The sequence below is a fragment of the Pelodiscus sinensis genome, chromosome 19 (assembly GCF_052426305.1).
Source record: "Pelodiscus sinensis isolate ZL-2025 chromosome 19, ASM5242630v1, whole genome shotgun sequence".
In the NCBI taxonomy this organism is placed as follows: Eukaryota; Metazoa; Chordata; order Testudines; family Trionychidae; genus Pelodiscus; species Pelodiscus sinensis.
In genome coordinates, this window is record NC_143070.1 from 25,816,802 (window position 1) to 25,836,049 (window position 19,248).

The 19,248-nt window shown below is 55.1% G+C and overlaps 1 non-coding gene across 1 annotated transcript; it reads left to right on the forward strand.

The window, feature by feature from the left end:
- Positions 1-16,547: 16,547 nt before the first annotated feature.
- TRNAE-UUC (transfer RNA glutamic acid (anticodon UUC)) lies at positions 16,548-16,619 on the forward strand. The gene has a single exon. It is a non-coding gene; the product is annotated as a tRNA-Glu (tRNA).
- Positions 16,620-19,248: the final 2,629 nt, after the last annotated feature.

Below are 19,248 nucleotides of genomic sequence, written 5' to 3' on the forward strand. Positions count from 1 at the left end.
AAGACTGGGACTTTCCAGCTTAGAGAAAGAGGAGACTTTGGGGCAATATGAGTAAGGAAAAATGTTATTTACTAGTTCCCCTACAAACTAAGGATCACCACGTGAAATTAATAGGTAGCAAGTTTTACACAAAAAGGAAGTTCTTCTTTCACGCAGTGTGCAGTCAACCCGCGGAACTCCTTGCCACAGGAGGTTGAGAAGACTAGGACTCTAATAGGGTTAAAAAACACAACTAGATAGGTTCACAGAGGTCAGGTCCAGCAGCGGCGACCCTAGCCTCTGGTTTGTCAGTCATAGCCTGGAAACAGACACAGGAGAGGGATCCACTTGATTCCCATCTGTTGGGTCCCTCTGAGGAATCTGGTACTGGCCACTGTTAGAAGACAGGATACTGGGCTAGATGGACCTCTGGTCTGACACAGTATAGCCATTCTTACCATCTTAACATAGCCACTCCTCCCCCCTCCACACCAGCCTCGCTTACCTAAGCTCCACATGGACCTTTCCCAGGGAAACTCCCCACTTGGCTGCTCACTCAGTTCACTCTGACTGCCTCTCGGATAAGGCTGCTGGGTTCCAAGCGTCTTGCCTCCAACCACATCAGCCCCTGAAGGCCCCCACTGAAATAAACCACTCTTGATGGCCAAACAGATGGAGTCTCAGTCCCCGCAACTAGTACCAGTCAGACAAACACCTGGATATTCATTCCAACAGCCCACAGCACAGCCCCCTCTGCCCAACACCCCCGTCCCCCACCACCACAAAAAGCCACTTACATCGATGAGACAATGGTGAAGAGAGGAGAGATGTAGCTTTCTCCAGAAGGGTGGGAACTTTGGAGAAAGGGGGTGCCTGTATGGGAAGGAAGGGCTCCACCAAAACCAAAAAGGGAACCTAACTGCCAGCACTTACCATTAAAAAGGGCGTAGAGCAGTTTTTAAAACAAGGGATAAGGGAAGGCCAAAGGGTGCGGAGGAGCACCTGCAACTAACAGACATCTCTTTGGAGACATGTTTATTAATGGGGAACCTCTACGTTCTAACAAGGAAAAGAGGGTGAGTAAGAGCATGTGAGAAAAACAAAAACAAACAAAAAAAAAGAGTCTAATATGTCCAGAAACAGCAGACAGATAAAGAGTGACATTTTTCAAGGGCTTACACATCCAAGAGGTCTAAATATAAAGTGGGTGAACCAGAGCACGTCCTATCAAAAGCGGCTATTGATACAGGAACTTGGCAGAATGAGCGCCATGTCCTCGCAACTAGTATCAGGGAATTAAACAACCAGAAACGCAGGTTCTTGGGCAAGTAACCCAACTAGCTCAAAACACAGCGTCCAGCTCCAAAAGGCAACACTTACCCCAGGTCCGATTCCCAAGGCAAGCTCTCCTGTTGGCTGCTCCCTCAGTTTCCCCTCTGCCTGGCTTTCCTGGAAGGCTGGTGGCTCTAGGAAGGAGGCCCAGTTCAACGCCCTGCCCCCACTCCTTCTACACCCTAAAGAGACACCTGTAAAAAAGCACTCCCAGAACACGCCATTAGCAATGAGCAACACAGCGAAACAGTCCCAGGACCCAGCACCAGTGCAGGAAATCATCACAGACACAGACCCTAGGATACATACCACAGTCAGCTCAAAACACAGTGTCCAGCTCCAAAAGGCAACACTTACCTCAGGTCCGATTCCCAAGGCAAGCTCTCCTGCGGGCTGCTCCCTCAGTTTCCCCTCTGCCTGGCTTTCCTGGAAGGTTGGTGGCTCTAAGAAGTAGGACCAGTTCAAACCCCTGCCCCCACTACTGATATACCCTAAAGAGACACCTGTAAAAAAGCACTCCCAGAACACACCATTAGCAATGAGCAGCACACCAAAACTGTCCCAGGACCCAGCACAGGAATTCACCACACACACAGACACTAGGATACATAGCACCATCAGCTCAAAACACAGCGTCCAGCTCCAAAAGGCAACACTTACCCCAGGTCCGATTCCCAAGCCAAGCTCTCCTGTTGGCTGCTCCCTCAGTTTCCCCTCTGCCTGGCTTTCCTGGAAAGTTGGTGACTCTAGGAAGGAGGCCCAGTTCAACGCCCTGCCCCCACTAATGCTACGCCCTAAAGAGACACCTGTAAAAAAGCACTCCCAGAACACAGCATTAGCAATGAGCAACACACCAAAACCGTCCCAGGACCCAGCACCAGTGCAGGAAATCATCACACACACAGACGCTAGGATACATAGCACAGTCAGCTCAAAACACAGCGTCCAGCTCCAAAAGGCAACACTTACCTCAGGTCCGATTCCCAAGCCAAGCTCTCCTGCGGGCTGCTCCCTCAGTTTCCCCTCTGCCTGGCTGTGCTGGAAGGCTGGTGGCTCTAGGAAGGAGGCCCAGTTCAACGCCCTGCCCCCACTCCTGCTACGTCCTGAAGAGACACCTGTAAAGAAGCACTCCCAGAACATGCCATTAGCAATGAGCAACACACCAAAACCGTCCCAGGACCCAGCACAGGAATTCACCATACACAGACGCTAGGATACATAGCACAGTCAGCTCAAAACACAGCTTCCAGCTCCAAAAGGCAACACTTACCCCACGTCCGATTCCCAAGGCAAGCTCTCCTGCGGGCTGCTCCCTCAGTTTCTCCTCTGCCTGGCTTTCCTGGAAGGTTGGTGGCTCTAGGAAGGAGGCCCAGTTCAACGCCCTGCCCCCACTCCTTCTACACCCTAAAGCGACACCTGTAAAAAAGCACTCCCAGAACACGCCATTAGCAATGAGCAACAAAGCGAAACCGTCCCAGGACCCAGCACCAGTGCAGGAAATCATCACACACAGACACTAGGATACATAGCACAGTCAGCTCAAAACACAGCTTCCAGCTCCAAAAGGCAACACTTACCCCAGGTCCGATTCCCAAGGCAAGCTCTCCTGCGGGCTGCTCCCTCAGTTTCTCCTCTGCCTGGCTGTGCTGGAAGGCTGGTGGCTCTAAGAAGGAGGCTCAGTTCAAACCCCTGCCCCCACTACTGATATACCCTAAAGAGACACCTGTAAAAAAGCACTCCCAGAACACACCATTAGCAATGAGCAGCACACCAAAACTGTCCCAGGACCCAGCACAGGAATTCACCATACACACAGACACTAGGATACATAGCACAGTCAGCTCAAAACACAGCGTCCAGCTCCAAAAGGCAACACTTACCCCAGGTCCGATTCCCAAGGGAAGCTCTCCTGCGGGCTGCTCCCTCAATTTCTCCTCTGCCTGGCTGTGCTGGAAGGCTGGTGGCTCTAAGAAGGAGGCCCAGTTCAACGCCCTGCCCCCACTACTTCTACACCCTAAAGCGACACCTGTAAAAAAGCACTCCCAGAACACGTCATTAGCAATGAGCAACACAGCGAAACCGTCCCAGGAACCAGCACCAGTGCAGGAAATCACCACATACACAGACGCTACGATGCATAGCACAGTCAGCTAAAAACACAGCGTCCAGCTCCAAAAGGCAACACTTACCCCAGGTCCGATTCCCAAGGCAAGCTCTCCTGCGGGCTGCTCCCTCAGTTTCCCCTCTGCCTGGCTGTGCTGGAAGGCTGGTGGCTCTAGGAAGGAGGCCCAGTTCAACGCCCTGCACCCACTCCTGCTACGTCCTGAAGAGACACCTGTAAAAAAGCACTCCCAGAACACACCATTAGCAATGAGCAACACAGCGAAACCGGCCCAGGACCCAACACCAGTGCAGCAATTCACCACACACACAGACACTAGGATACATCAGCTGAAAACACAGCGTCCAGCTCCAAAAGGCAACACTTACCCCACGTCCGATTCCCAAGGCAAGCTCTCCTGCGGGCTGCTCCCTCAGTTTCTCCTCTGCCTGGTTGTGCTGGAAGGCTGGTGGCTCTAAGAAGGAGGCCCAGTTCAACGCTCTGCCCCCACACCTGATACACCCTAAAGAGACAGCTGTAAAAAAGCACTCCCAGAACACGCCATTAGCAATGAGCAACACACCAAAACCGTCCCAGGACCCAGCACAGGAATTCACCATACACACAGACACTAGGATACATAGCACAGTCAGCTCAAAACACAGAGTCTAGCTCCAAAAGGCAACACTTACCTCAGGTCCGATTCCCAAGGCAAGCTCTACTGTTGGCTAGTCCCTCAGTTTCCCCTCTGCCTGGCTTTCCTGGAAGGCTGGTAGCTCTAAGAAGGAGGCCCAGTTCAACGCCCTGCCCCCACTACTGATATACCCTAAAGAGATACCTGTAAAAAAGCACTGCCAGAACACGCCATTAGCAATGAGCAACACAGTGAAACCGTCCTAGGACCCAGCATCAGTGCAGGAAATCATCACACACACAGACCCTAGGATACATACCACAGTCAGCTCAAAACACAGCATCCAGCTCCAAAAGGCAACACTTACCCCAGGTCCGATTCCCAAGCCAAGCTCTCCTGTTGGCTGCTCCCTCAGTTTCCCCTCTGCCTGGCTTTCCTGGAAAGTTGGTGGCTCTAGGAAGGAGGCCCAGTTCAACGCCCTGCCCCCACTAATGCTACGCCCTAAAGAGACACCTGTAAAAAAGCACTCCCAGAACACAGCATTAGCAATGAGCAACACACCAAAACCGTCCCAGGACCCAACACCAGTGCAGGAAATCATCACACACACAGACCCTAGGATACATAGCACAGTCAGCGCAAAACACAGCGTCCAGCTCCAAAAGGCAACACTTACCCCAGGTCCGATTCCCAAGGCAAGCTCTCCTGCGGGCTGCTCCCTCAGTTTCTCCTCTGCCTGGCTTTCCTGGAAGGCTGGTGGCTCTAGGAAGGAGGCCCAGTTCGACGCCCTGCCCCCACTCCTGATACGTCATAAAGAGACACCTGTAAAAAAGCGCTCCCAGAACACGCTATTAGCAATGAGCGACACAGCGAAACCGTCCCAGGACCCAGTACAGGAAATCACCACACACAGACGCTAGGATACATAGCACAGTCAGCTCAAAACACAGCGTCCAGCTCCAAAAGGCAACACTTACCTCAGGTCCGATTCCCAAGCCAAGCTCTCCTGTTGGCTGCTCCCTCAGTTTCCCCTCTGCCTGGCTTCCCTGGAAGGCTGGTGGCTCTAAGAAGGAGGCCCAGTTCGACGCCCTGCCCCCACTACTGATATACCCTAAAGAGACACCTGTAAAAAAGCACTCCCAGAACACGCCATTAGCAATGAGCAACACACCCAAACCGTCCCAGGACCCAGCACAGGAAATCACCACACACAGACGCTAGGATACATAGCACAGTCAGCTAAAAACACAGCGTCCAGCTCCAAAAGGCAACACTTACCCCAGGTCCGATTCCCAAGGCAAGCTCTCCTGTTGGCTGCTCCCTCAGTTTCCCCTCTGCCTGGCTGTGCTGGAAGGCTGGTGGCTCTAGGAAGGAGGCCCAGTTCAACGCCCTGCCCCCACTCCTGCTACGTCCTGAAGAGACACCTGTAAAAAAGCACTCCCAGAACATGCCATTAGCAATGAGCAACACACCAAAACCGTCCCAGGACCCAGCACAGGAATTCACCATACACAGACGCTAGGATACATAGCACAGTCAGCTCAAAACAGAGCTTCCAGCTCCAAAAGGCAACACTTACCCCACGTCCGATTCCCAAGGCAAGCTCTCCTGCGGGCTGCTCCCTCAGTTTCTCCTCTGCCTGGCTTTCCTGGAAGGTTGGTGGCTCTAGGAAGGAGGCCCAGTTCAACGCCCTGCCCCCACTCCTTCTACACCCTAAAGCGACACCTGTAAAAAAGCACTCCCAGAACACGCCATTAGCAATGAGCAACACACCAAAACCGTCCCAGGACCCAGCACCAGTGCAGGAAATCATCACACGCAGACACTAGGATACATAGCACAGTCAGCTCAAAACACAGCTTCCAGCTCCAAAAGGCAACACTTACCCCAGGTCCGATTCCCAAGGCAAGCTCTCCTGCGGGCTGCTCCCTCAGTTTCTCCTCTGCCTGGATGTGCTGGAAGGCTGGTGGCTCTAAGAAGGAGGCTCAGTTCAAACCCCTGCCCCCACTACTGATATACCCTAAAGAGACACCTGTAAAAAAGCACTCCCAGAACACACCATTAGCAATGAGCAGCACACCAAAACTGTCCCAGGACCCAGAACAGGAATTCACCATACACACAGACGCTAGGATACATAGCACAGTCAGCTCAAAACACAGCGTCCAGCTCCAAAAGGCAACACTTACCCCAGGTCCGATTCCCAAGGCAAGCTCTCCTGCGGGCTGCTCCCTCAGTTTCTCCTCTGCCTGGCTTTCCTGGAAGGCTGGTGGCTCTAGGAAGGAGGCCCAGTTCGACGCCCTGCCCCCACTCCTGATACGTCATAAAGAGACACCTGTAAAAAAGCACTCCCAGAACACGCTATTAGCAATGAGCGACACAGCGAAACCGTCCCAGGACCCAGTACAGGAAATCACCACACACAGACGCTAGGATACATAGCACAGTCAGCTCAAAACACAGCGTCCAGCTCCAAAAGGCAACGCTTACCTCAGGTCCGATTCCCAAGCCAAGCTCTCCTGTTGGCTGCTCCCTCAGTTTCCCCTCTGCCTGGCTTCCCTGGAAGGCTGGTGGCTCTAAGAAGGAGGCCCAGTTCGACGCCCTGCCCCCACTACTGATATACCCTAAAGAGACACCTGTAAAAAAGCACTCCCAGAACACGCCATTAGCAATGAGCAACACACCCAAACCGTCCCAGGACCCAGCACAGGAATTCACCATACACACAGACGCTAGGATACATAGCACAGTCAGCTCAAAACACAGCGTCCAGCTCCAAAAGGCAACACTTACCCCAGGTCCGATTCCCAAGGCAAGCTCTCCTGCGGGCTGCTCCCTCAGTTTCTCCTCTGCCTGGCTTTCCTGGAAGGCTGGTGGCTCTAGGAAGGAGGCCCAGTTCGACGCCCTGCCCCCACTCCTGATACGTCATAAAGAGACACCTGTAAAAAAGCACTCCCAGAACACGCCATTAGCAATGAGAAACACACCAAAACCGTCCCAGGACCCAGCACAGGAAATCACCACACACAGACGCTAGGATACATAGCACAGTCAGCTAAAAACACAGCGTCCAGCTCCAAAAGGCCACACTTACCCCACGTCCGATTCCCAAGGCAAGCTCTCCTGTTGGCTGCTCCCTCAGTTTCCCCTCTGCCTGGCTGTGCTGGAAGGCTGGTGGCTCTAGGAAGGAGGCCCAGTTCAACGCCCTGCCCCCACTCCTGCTACGTCCTGAAGAGACACCTGTAAAAAAGCACTCCCAGAACACGCCATTAGCAATGAGCAACACACCAAAACCGTCCCAGGACCCAGCACAGGAATTCACCATACACAGACGCTAGGATACATAGCACAGTCAGCTCAAAACACAGCTTCCAGCTCCAAAAGGCAACACTTACCCCAGGTCCGATTCCCAAGGCAAGCTCTCCTGCGGGCTGCTCCCTCAGTTTCTCCTCTGCCTGGATGTGCTGGAAGGCTGGTGGCTCTAAGAAGGAGGCTCAGTTCAAACCCCTGCCCCCACACCTGATACACCCTAAAGAGACACCTGTAAAAAAGCACTCCCAGAACACGCCATTAGCAATGAGCAGCACACCAAAACTGTCCCAGGACCCAGCACAGGAATTCACCGTACACACAGACACTAGGATACATAGCACCATCAGCTGAAAACACAGCTTCCAGCTCCAAAAGGCAACACTTACCCCAGGTCCGATTCCCAAGGCAAGCTCTCCTGCGGGCTGCTCCCTCAGTTTCTCCTCTGCCTGGCTTTCCTGGAAGGCTGGTGGCTCTAGGAAGGAGGCCCAGTTCGACGCCCTGCCCCCACTCCTGATACGTCATAAAGAGACACCTGTAAAAAAGCACTCCCAGAACACGCTATTAGCAATGAGCGACACAGCGAAACCGTCCCAGGACCCAGTACAGGAAATCACCACACACAGACGCTAGGATACATAGCACAGTCAGCTCAAAACACAGCGTCCAGCTCCAAAAGGCAACGCTTACCTCAGGTCCGATTCCCAAGCCAAGCTCTCCTGTTGGCTGCTCCCTCAGTTTCCCCTCTGCCTGGCTTCCCTGGAAGGCTGGTGGCTCTAAGAAGGAGGCCCAGTTCGACGCCCTGCCCCCACTACTGATATACCCTAAAGAGACACCTGTAAAAAAGCACTCCCAGAACACGCCATTAGCAATGAGCAACACACCCAAACCGTCCCAGGACCCAGCACAGGAATTCACCATACACACAGACGCTAGGATACATAGCACAGTCAGCTCAAAACACAGCGTCCAGCTCCAAAAGGCAACACTTACCCCAGGTCCGATTCCCAAGGCAAGCTCTCCTGCGGGCTGCTCCCTCAGTTTCTCCTCTGCCTGGCTTTCCTGGAAGGCTGGTGGCTCTAGGAAGGAGGCCCAGTTCAACGCCCTGCCCCCACTCCTGCTACGTCCTGAAGAGACACCTGTAAAAAAGCACTCCCAGAACACGCCATTAGCAATGAGCAACACACCAAAACCGTCCCAGGACCCAGCACAGGAATTCACCGTACACACAGACGCTAGGATACATAGCACAGTCAGCTCAAAACACAGCGTCCAGCTCCAAAAGGCAACACTTACCCCAGGTCCGATTCCCAAGGCAAGCTCTCCTGTTGGCTGCTCCCTCAGTTTCTCCTCTGCCTGGCTTTCCTGGAAGGCTGGTGGCTCTAGGAAGGAGGCCCAGTTCAACGCCCTGCCCCCACTCCTGCTACGTCCTGAAGAGACACCTGTAAAAAAGCACTCCCAGAACACGCCATTAGCAATGAGCAACACACCAAAACCGTCCCAGGACCCAGCACAGGAATTCACCATACACAGACACTAGGATACATAGCACAGTCAGCTCAAAACACAGCGTCCAGCTCCAAAAGACAACACTTACCCCAGGTCCGATTCCCAAGGCAAGCTCTCCTGTTGGCTGCTCCCTCAGTTTCCCCTCTGCCTGGCTGTGCTGGAAGGCTGGTGGCTCTAGGAAGGAGGCCCAGTTCAACGCTCTGCCCCCACACCTGATACACCCTAAAGAGACACCTGTAAAAAAGCACTCCCAGAACACGCCATTAGCAATGAGCAACACAGCGAAACCGGCCCAGGACCCAGCACAGGGATTCACCACACACACAGACACTAGGATACATAGCACAGTCAGCTCAAAACACAGCTTCCAGCTCCAAAAGGCAACACTCACCCGGGTCCTACCAGCGCTTCGCAGGACGCTGCCCGGTGCCGGGGCGTTTCGCGGGGGCTGCTGCTCTTGCTCCGCCCCCCCCCTCCCGGCCAGACGCGCTGCAGGGTGTGTGTGGAGGAAGGAAAGGGGCGTGGCTAAGGCGAGACCTTTTTATACCCTCAGAATTGGGCGATACCACGTGCCGGCGGCGTGGTGCGGGGGATATACGATGGTCCCCTCCGCTTTTTTGGTTTCGTCCTCTTTTGGCGGGAAAAACTGCGCCTGCGCAGTCAGAGAACGCTGAGGGTGTCGGAAGGGTGAAAGTGGGCGGGGCTAAGGCGCTCCGGGGCGTGGCTAAGGTGTCTGAGGCTAAGGTGGTTCGGCGCGGCCCGCGCGGCACCAGCGGCTGCGGGGCTCGTGCTGTGGCTGCCGGAGCGTCCTCCGCCCGCTCTACTGTCCCCCCGCTAACCACGCCCCTTGCGCTAGCCCCGCCCCTTCATCTAGGTTCGGAGTCTCCAGCTGGTCCCTTGCGGTCGCCTCCGGCTTCTCTGCCCGCATCAGTGTCTGGCCTCGTGCCCGGGCACGTGTCGGCCAGAGCCGGGGCAGCGCCGCCCAATGGCGAGTGTCCCGGGGAAGTGGCGCGCGGGCGGGGCTGCTCCCCGCAATTAAAGCGGGTGAATCGGGACCGCGCCCAGGCCGGTGGGCAGCGCGCGGCGCCAGTGGCTCCAAGGCGGCGGGTTCGATCCCCGCACGGGCCGCGGCTCTTTCCGCTGCCGGGCAGGAGGGAGTTGCCTTTCCAGTCCCCGCTGGTGACCGGCGCAGGCAGCGAAAAGGATCCGCGGTAAAGTCTCCAGGCGCCCCGGTGCGGTAACGCTGCCCGCGAATGCGGGTTGCGGGGCAAGCGCCGCTGGGCGCGGAGACAGAGTCGCTGCTCCCCGCGGGGAGCCTGCCTGCGCCACCCCTCTCCCGGCCGCGCCAGCGTCTCCCGTCTCGGCTGCGCGGTTTCCCCGGGGCCGGCGGGCGATCCCCGCGCTGAGCGGAGCGAGCGACCTTCCGCCTGGTGCTTTTCCTTCTTCGTGGCTGTTTGCGGCACAAACTCAGGCTGGTTTGGCCGAGTCACTTTCCTGCCCCCAGTTCTCTCCCCGGCCCCTGGAGCTGATGCCGGCAGCGCCTGGGGCCGCCCCGAGGGGCTGATAACAGGCACCGGGGAACGTCCCCAGCCGGGGTGGGCACAGAGGGGCCGCTGTGAACGTCTCCTTAGTCCTCGCTGCGCACCCGCTGCTCAGCCTGGGCTCCCAGATCACGATATCGGAGGCAGCAGCGTCTGACCCGGGAAGCTCAGCCAGCTCCGGGCTCTGTACCCGGAGCAGAGACAGACCCCAGCCTCCTCCCGCAGTGACCAGGGACCCCTCCCCACACGCCTGAGCCCCCCACAGCCCCCAGGTACAGCTCAGCAGATGCGAGTCAGTGGCCAGAAGGGACCCAGGCCCAGGCAGGAGTGGGGCTGAAAGAAGAGACCAGAAAACGAGCAGTGGGGAGGCGGCTTTTTCTGTCTGGTTCTGACAGTCTCAATGGGGCAACTCTGCCCCCCCCCCGCCACCGCCTGGGACCTGTCCCCATGGCTTCTGTCACGGCCTGGCAAAGGGAGGCTGAGTCCCAGCAGCTTCCTGCCCCCACCCAAGTAGCTTTTGGGGAGAGAAGGTTGAAGGAGGGAGGGGCCACTGGAAGGCCTTGGGGCTGGCTCTGCCTCTGCCTGTGACAAGAGAAATGAGGTTTCCCCATCACTGGAGAACATGGGTATGGATCCCCCTGCCTTTTGTAGGGTCAGCCAGTGCTCTGCTACTGGAACTAATCCCCCCGCCTACAAGGACCCCCCCTTGTTCCAGAGCTGCCTGAGCTGCCTGAGGCTCCTTTCTGAAAGGGCTATTTGGGGGGGACCAGCTAGCTCAGCTGGTTCAAGTGTGGTGTTAATAATACCAAGGTCATGTGCTCCAGCTGGCTGCTGGACAGGTGGGATGGGGCCTGTCTTCCTTTAGTTACCTACTATGGACAGGCAAGCAGAAACCAGAGAGCTTTGCAGAAAGCAGGCCAGACATCTGGTAGGAGGAACCTCCACCATGCCCAGAGGCTGTGAGCAGGATTCAAACCTACACAGGGAAACCCCATTGGATTTCTAGTCTAACACCTTAACCACTCGGCCATCACAGCTAGGAGCTTAGCTCTGCCCCCACGGAAATGTGTCTCCATCTCAAGGGAGCGGTAGCCGGATTTGCTCCCATCTTCTCTCGCCTGCTCTCTGGTGCTGAGGGGCTGCCCCAGCTCTTATCCCTGCAAGAGACGTTGTGCAGAGACCACTGGTCTTTGTGCCACAGCACGTGCCTGGGATGCGGGACTGAGGAGTTTCCCCAAGTAGATACAAACCCCTCCCCCGACACTCTGTTCTACTCAAGACCCTGCAGCCCTCCCTTTGGTTGGCTGGTGCCTGGCATGTGGGGAGTTGCGGGAGGAGATTTCTAGAGTCCCACAACAGCTGCTGCTACCGTGCTGATGTGCACATCTGTCTGGGACAGGAGTGGCTGATATGTGGCTATTGAGCCACATACGGCTCTTTGCTCAGAGAAATGTGGCTCTCGGGGTTGCGACTCGTTCAGAGCCGCATGCCTGCTTTGTGCACGTGCCCCAGTGCCTGGAGGGAGAAGTGCGAGGCCGTGGCTGTGGCAGCTCCAGTAAGACCCAGGCATTGGGTTAGAATGGGAGGGGACTGGGGGTACCTGGCTCTGGGGGAGGGAATTGGATTAGAGTGGAGGACCTGGCTCTGGTGGAGAGATGTGTGGCTCTTTGCACTACTATCCACTGCTCTTTTGGGTTAGTGCAGGGTGGCCAACCCATTAGAGATGAAGAGCCAAAATAGCTGTGGATAGAGTGCGAAGAGCCACATACCACAGAGGGGGGAAAGGGGGAGCTATTGAGGAAACAAAAAAGTCGCACCGGGGGGAAATTGGTACCAGTGCACCATTCTAGGGCAGACCATCACCAAAAAGCACTAGGAAGGGGTGAGAGGTGCAAGCTCTGAGAGGGTATGTCTACACTACCCCGCTAGTTCGAACTAGCGGGGTAATGTAGGCATACCGCACTTGCAAATGAAGCCCGGGATTTGAATTTCCTGGGCTTCATTTGCATAAGCCGGGCGCCGCCCATTTTTAAATCCCGGCTAGTTCGAACCCCGTGCCGCGCGGCTACACGCGGCACGGAGGAGCTAGTTCGGATTAGGCTTCCTAATCCGAACTAGCTGTACTCCTCGTGGAATGAGGAGTACAGCTAGTTCGGATTAGGAAGCCTAATCCGAACTAGCTCCTCCGTGCCGCGTGTAGCCGCGCGGCACGGGGTTCGAACTAGCTGGGATTTTAAAATGGCGGCGCCCGGCTTATGCAAATGAAGCCCGGGAAATTCAAATCCCGGGCTTCATTTGCAATTGTGGTATGCCTACATTACCCTGCTAGTTCGAACTAGCGGGGTAGTGTAGACATACCCTCAGTGAGGTGATTCTCAGAGCGCAGATTTAATGGTTCCTGGTTCAGTCCCAGGCTTTGACAGTCCCTGTGGCTGCTCCCTTGTTTGGTTCCTCTGTGGAGAGCCTGCCTGTGCCTCCTGGAAGGTCCTTGCCTGCCCTGCTGCTCCACCCAGCAGCTGTCAAGTCCTGCCTCAGCCGGGGGAGGGAAAGAAGCTCCCCTTAGAGCTGGAGTCAAACTAGCTCTCTAGGGATACCTGCTGGGGTCAAACCAGCCATGTAGGGACACACAGGCTATGTCTACACTGGCGCGATCTTGTGCCAGAGCTATGCAAATGAGGCTAAGTGTGGAATATTGCCCAGTCTCATTTGCATGTCTAATGAGCCCCCATTTTTGCAGAAGAGGCTCTTGCGCAAGAAGGAGCTGTCTACATTTCCCTTCTTGCGCAAGAAAAACCCTCTTGCACAATTCCATTATTCCTGAAAATAATCAGCCATAGGTTATGTCTACAGTGCCTCCCTTCTTGTGCAAAAAAAAAAAAAATGCAAATGAGGCAAAGCGTGGAATATTCCTGGGTTTGTGCAAGAAAAGGCGCCGTCTAGAAGGCTCCTTTTTGCACAAAAACCTCTTCCACAAAAACGGAGCCTCATTAATTATGGAAATGAAGCACAGCGATATTGCACACTTCGCCTTATCTGCATATTTTTTGCATAAGCGGGGGCAGTGTAGACACAGCCTTGCTGAGCAACTACTCCAGGCCTCTGCTCTGTAAACTGAGTATGGAAGAGCCTTTTGGGGCTGCTGCTTTGTCCCGGTTTCTCTGTCCACAAGGGCAGAAACAGAATCCTGGAATCACCTTCTGCCCAAACTTGCCCTCTTGGGAACAGCTGGTTGCAGAAGGTGAGGACGGAGGGTCGGTGCCCATCTGCCAGGAGCTCCTGGGGTCAGAGGCAGGGCGAGGACTCTGCAGCAGAGCATCCTGTGTTGGTATCACACGTGACATCACAATGCCCCGATGCACACGGCCAGACACCCCCTCCCGGAGCAGCAGCAGGCTGGGAGGTCAGTGCACTGGGATGGAACAGGCTGTCAAGCTACGTTGGCTCCTGCCACCTGCTGCTACATGGCACCACATTTTGGAAAACCCTGTTCTCTGGACACTGCCTTTTTTCTTCGTAGTCTCTGAAAGCAGCAGGGGGGATGGGCCCCGGATGGGGAGGGTGCGGAGAGTATCAGAGGGGTTGTTGCCCAAGGAAGGAGTGTGGCCAAAACACAGGCCTTGCTGTGAGTAGGATTTGAACCTGCACAGGGAAACCCTATTGGATTTCTAGTCTAACACCGTCACCACTCAGCCATCACAGTTGGGAGCTTAGCAGGGCCCCAGAGCCAGGGAAACTGGTAACTAATCCCAGTGCCCAGGCCTGATGTCGCCTGCCCCACAGAATTCACATAGCAAACTTGGCTCCCAGCTCACAGGGGGAGCTGGGGGGTTCGTTGCTGGGCCGTGGGGTGAAGCATCAAACCAGCCCCCTCCTGTGGGGCCTGTGAGTGTTGCAGAGTCTGGGCCCCTGGCATCTAGGCACCAGCAAACAAAAGGTCTGGGGGCCACATAGTCGGTCCCTTCGGGGGGGGGGGGGGGGCCCTGTTAGTCTGTAGCTCTGACAGGTGAAAAACCAATGAATGGTCCTAGAATGACAGAATCCTGCCTTGTGTCCGTGTTTGCTGTCCCAGAGAGCGGCCACACACCTCAGGTGGGACGGACCCTCACTGACCCCAGATTGTGATGGACCCTAACAAGGAATTTGTCCTGAAAGCAGCAGAGCTGGGGCAGGACAGAGGTTCTGTCTACACAGAAAAGTTATTTTGGAATATGGCCGTTTAGAATAACAATGCTAAAGTCTGTGCAGCAATTCCGTTAATGTGAAATAATCTGAAGTAACAGACGGGTTATTCCAACTTCTGCAAACCTCACTCTAGGAATAACGGCTGTTCCAAATTAGCTATTTCAGAATAATGCTTGTGGAGATGCGCCACTTCCGCTTTTCAAAATGGCCCCTCCCTAGGGCCATTCTAAGTTATTTCTCCCAGGGCTCTAAATCGAGGTAGCTTGTCTACATTAGGGGAGTCTGACTCAGACTATTCTGAGGTTTCCCTGCAGTGTAGTCGTGCTATTTCGAAATAAGCTATTTTGGAATCACTATTCAAGAACAGCTTATTTCAAAATCAATGTGCCGTGTAGATGTAGCCAGAGAGTCCTGAGAGATGAAGCTGTTGGTGGGAAGCCAGGAGAGCAGAGGCCAGCCTGAGACCTGAGTGTCCCAGGTCCCCACCAGAAGCTGTATATGTAGGTCTCATAGTGTAAGGGGCAGCACTCAGGACACTGAATCCTACAAGCTGAGTTCAAATCTCAGTGGGGCCTGCTGTACTGGCCTGGTTGCTGTGAGCTCCTTGTGCTCTGTGGGTTTTACATTTCTTGTGCTGAGATTCCCCAGAGGCAGTTTTACTCCTGTGCTGGGTGTGTGAGGCCCAATGGAGCTTGGTCCCCAGACTGATCAGACTTGTGGTCAGGTGCCTGATGCTCTCCCAGCTGTAGGGCAGGTCACCTGCTCAGCCTATGCTGGAGGCAGCCAGACAGTGTGAGCTGAACAGAGGGTTTGGGTGGGGAGGGGGGTTGTATATTTGGGGAAGGGTCCTGAGTCCTGGCTCCCAGCCATGCGCCTTGGCACAAAGACGAATGCCCCCTGCACAAAGTGCATTGTGGGAATAAGAGTTGGGGCAGCAGGAAAGGGGCCGGCCCCTCAGCACCAGCGAGGAGAAGATGGGAGTGAATCCTCCTACCTCTCATGCACAAAGGGAGCACTAGCCCCTCTCCCAACACTCCACCAGGCCCAGCAGCTCCGTGCCCCACTAGGTGGGTTTTTTCGGAGACCAGGGAGGAAGAGGGAGGGGGTCTCTGGGTGCTTGGAGCCCCCGACTCTGCCTGTGAGAAGAAGGAAGGAGAACACCACAGACACTGAGGAATGTGGGGGATTGATCCCACTGCCTCACACACGCTAAGCAAGGGCTCTGCCACCGGAGCTAATTCCCCCAGCTATGAGCAGTTTTCCTGCCCCACCCACCACGGGTGGGCTACACGGGGCCAAAAATCGGAAAAATCTCTTCCTCAAAAAGGATCAGCAGATTTGCATTTCTTCTGCGGGAGGGGATGTTGAGGAGAGCACAGTCTAGATGTAGTCTAGACTCAGGGGCGATGGGACAGAGTTTCATGTAATAATGACAGGGGTGGAGAAAGCAATAAGAATTTTTTTTTCTCCAACACAAGATCCCAGATGACAGAATGAAACTGGTAAGCAGCCAAATTAAAAATAAACCCAAAGGAACCATTTTTGCACCCAGTGGAACTCCTTGCCAGAGGATGTTGTGAAGGTGAAATCTACAAGAAGGTCCAAAACAGAACTGGATAATTTAATGTAGGAAAGGTCAATCAATGGCATTTAGCCAGGATGGACAGGGCAGGTGTCCCTAGCTGATGTATTCTAGAAGCTGGGAATGGGTGACGGGAGGGATCACTTGACAATTGTCTGTCCTGAGGATTCCCACTGGACAATGAAATTGGCTGCTGTCGTGAGACAGGATCCTGGGCTAATTGGACAACTGGCATGGCCCTGTCTGGCTGTTCTGATGTTATGTTTGGTTTCTGTTCTTGCCCCATCTGGGCAATGGAAAATGGACCCATGTCCTGAAGGGGACAGAAAGTGGTCTGTGAAAGGCTAGTGTAGGTAAGGAAAAAAACAAGCTTGTGTGTCCCTGATGGTCTAGTGGCTAGGATTCAGCACTTTCACTGCTGAGGCCTGGGTTCAATTCCCAGTCAGGGAAACCAGCCTTGGTTTTCACAGGATAACTGCCTACTCATTCATCTTACCTCATTGTGACAGCAGCTGTGACCCAAGAGGTTCACTCAGGGCCCCTTTCCTACCTCTCCCTCACTGCCAAGACAGCACCTGCCATTTTCACAAGCCCTTCAGAAGAGGCAGAGCTGGGTGACTCAAACAGCCTCTCCCATCTGGGCAGCCCTGCAGGAAGCTCCGACTCCCTGCCCAGGCTGCAATGTGCAAATCTGGCCACCCGACCACTTCAGCTGCCAGGTCAGCCCGGGAGCTAAGGCAGGAATGGGGGGAAGGAGCAAGTCAAACTGCAGGGGGCAGGAAACACCAGTCTCGCCTTCCTGGGCCGGGCACGACAGCATCATGTTTGTGACACGGCTGCCAGACATCCCAGATGGTTTGTTAGTCGCTCAGCATGGGGAGCCTTAGATGAAACATTTAAAGGTCCCTGGCTCAACCCCAGGCTTTAGCATGTCTCTCGGTGCAGCAGGGCCCTCTGCTCCCCAGCCATGCTAGTGCCCTGTGACATCCCCTCATCCATCTTCGCCACAGCCCAGCACTGGAAACTCCCGTCCATCTGATTAACCCCCTTCGCTTCCAACTCTCCCTCAGAGTTGCTGCTTCCTTGGCTAAAGTCCCCTCCCCCTGTGCGTGTGGCTGGCAGGGGTCGCTAGATGGATCCATTCACAGGCAGCTTCACTGAAACCCCCCTCATTGGCCTGCACCCAGATCAGTCCGTGTCACTGGCTCAGCGGTTTCTCTCCCCAGCGCACTGCAGAGAAAGCCCTTGTGTGTTAAAGGGCCCCAGGGAGCCCAGAGCAGAGGGATCCTGTCAACACACACACACAGTCCCAGCCCCAAGCCTCTCCCACATCCCTAATCCTGTGCCCTGACTTCTCTCTCCTTCCACATCCTCACCTCTCCCCTGAGCCCCGCACCACTCTCACACACTCCCCTACTTCCTGCTTTGAGCCTCCCCCTACCCAAGGGGTGGTGCCCAATAGAACAGTCCCTTTAAGAAATGTGTCACTTTCACCCCTGGGAGCAGCTCAGCCAGGCAAAGGGGCTGCCTGGGGCAGGACATTAGCCCTGGAGGGCAGGGGTGGGTGTGGCAGTGACATCACAAGGGGCTTTTGCAGCCTCTCAGCTTATTGGCTAAAGGAGGTTGGGAGGTGATGACCTCACAGAGAGTCCATGACAATGGCCAGGTGGGACAGGCTGCAGGGCAGGGGCCATCTCAGAGCCCCCCCCCCCCCCCCCCCCCCCGCCCCATGGCTTTGCTGCAGGGAGTCTCCTTCTTGAGAGTTGCCTTTGAGGCCTTTTTGGAGCCTTCTCCTTTCCCACGACTAACTGACCTAGAAGACAGACGTCCCTGTGGAGAAGGGAAGAGACACCAATAAGGACAGCTATAACACAGCAGGGGAATTAGCTCAAGTGGTACAGTGCTCACTTTGCATGTGAGAGGCAGTGGGATCAATGCCCATCTTCTCCAGTGCTGGAGGCAAGCCCCAATTTTCTTTCTACTGGAAAAGCCAGCCAGGGAGGGGGCTAAGTGCCTCCAGTAGCCCCCCTCCACTTCCTACTTGCTCTCCCCGAAATCCAGCCATGCCGGGGCAGAAAGCTGCTGGACACCAACCCTCATGGGCCAATCAGTGGCAGGAGCACTGGAGGCAGGTTGCAGGTGGGGCAGAATTAGCTCCACTGGAAAAGTGCTGCCTTTGCAAGTGAGAGGTAGGAGGATTCACTCCCATCTTCTTCCACTGACTTTCTGGTACTGGGGGGCCGGCCTCTTTCCTGCTGCCCCAACTCTTATTCCCACAATGCGCTTTGTGCAGGGGCCATTGGTCTTTCTGCCAAGGTGCGTGGCTGGGAGCCAGGACTCAGGACCCTTCCCAAAGTATATGAATGCCGCCTCTCCGTTCCACTCACACTGTCTGGCTGCTGCACACATGGGCTGAGCTCAGGGGCCAGGTGGGTGACCTTCCCTGCAGCTGTGATGGCATCAGACCCCTCCCTCCCGCCTGCTCAGTCTGGAGATGGAGCTCCAGTGGCCTCAGACACCCAGCAAGAGGAACAAAACTCTCTTTGTTGAACCTTAGTGCATGGAAGCTGAAGCACCTGAACCTTGCAACAACCAGCTGTGCCCCAGCAGGTCCCACTGAGATTTGAACTCAAATTGCAGGATTCAGAGTCCTGAGTGCTGCCCCTTACACCATAGGACCTGTGGTGTGAAAGTGCAGTGGGCACCTCTGACTCTCAGCTCTCAGTCTGGCCTCTGCTCTCCTGGCTCCCTCCAGCTGCTTCATCTCCCAGGACTCTCTGTCCTGTCCCAGCTCTGCTGCTTTCAGAGCAAATTCCTTGTTAGGGCCAGTCAAAGCCTCTCCTGATCAAGTGGTCTGTGGTTCAACTCCAAATTCCCCCTTGGAAAAAATTCCTTCTAATGGGAATATTTTCGTTTCCCGTTCCATCACACTCTGGCTTTACATTGCTTGAGGTTCTTGACATTAATAAGAACCCTTAATGCAGAGCTACTCAACTTTGGAAGCCCCGGGGCCACAATGAATGGCATTTAACGAGGATGGACAGGGCAGGTGTCCCTAGATTGTGTATACCAGAAGCTG